This window comes from Neofelis nebulosa, chromosome 2 (genome assembly GCF_028018385.1).
Source record: "Neofelis nebulosa isolate mNeoNeb1 chromosome 2, mNeoNeb1.pri, whole genome shotgun sequence".
Lineage (NCBI taxonomy): Eukaryota > Metazoa > Chordata > Mammalia > Carnivora > Felidae > Neofelis > Neofelis nebulosa.
This window is the reverse complement of record NC_080783.1, coordinates 74637395-74638315: the sequence shown is the minus strand read 5'-3', so window position 1 is coordinate 74638315 and position 921 is coordinate 74637395. Positions and strand designations below refer to the sequence as shown.

The following is a 921-nucleotide window of genomic DNA, read 5'->3' as shown; positions in this document are numbered from 1 at the left end:
TTGCCTGAGTATTTTATGAATTTGATATGTCCTGTCAGTGGTCGGTTTTTGTTGAATCTCCTAGGAGCCCTCTGATTCCTGGATTTTGATGTCTGTGTCTTCCCCCAGGTTAGGAAATTTTTCCTCTATGATTTGCTCACATAACCCATCTACCACTTTTTCTCCATCTTCTCGGACTCCTAGGATTCTGATGTTCCTTTTTAATGAGTCACTTATTTGTCTAATTCTTAAATTGTGCTCTTTTGCCTTAGTCTCCCTCTTTTTCTGCTTCATTATTCTCCAGAAGTTTCTCCTCTATATTGCTGATTCTCTGTTCTGACTCATCCATCCTTGCCACTGTGGCATTCATTGGAGATTGCAGCTCAGTTACAACATTATTTCATTCTGACTAGCTTTTACTTTTTACCTCCATAAAAAGGGATTCTATTTTTAACTTCAGCTAATATTCTTTAAAATATGGAACGCTTCATGAATTTGTGTGTCATTCTTGTGCAGGGGCGATGCTAATCTTCCTGTATCGTTCCAATTTTAGTATATGTGCTACTGAAGTGAGCACAATCTGTGTCTTTAAGGCTAAAGTGAATTTCTTACAGGCAGCATATTAGGGGATTTGTGTTGTTGTTCTTTTAATTCATTCAGCCATACTAGGTCTCTTATTTGGAGAACTTAGTTCATTTACACTTAAAGTAGTTATTGGTAAGGACTTACTATTGCCATTTTGTTTTCTTGCTGTCTGTAGATCCATTTTTTCCTTATTTCTTATCCTGTAGTCTTTGTTATCGTTTGGTAGTATGCTTTGATGCTATAACGTCTTTTCTGTATAATTTCTTGAACTACTTAAATATAACTTTATTAAATTTTAACTAGGTGACTCAGTTGGTTGCATGGCTGACTTTTGATTTTTGGCTCAGTTCATGACGA

At 35.9% G+C, this 921-nt stretch overlaps 1 non-coding gene across 1 annotated transcript; it reads right to left on the bottom strand.

Moving 5' to 3' along the window:
* Nucleotides 1–450: 450 nt before the first annotated feature.
* On the bottom strand, nucleotides 451–556 carry LOC131505774 (U6 spliceosomal RNA). Its single transcript, XR_009258550.1, has one exon. It is a non-coding gene; the product is annotated as a U6 spliceosomal RNA (small nuclear RNA).
* Nucleotides 557–921: the final 365 nt, after the last annotated feature.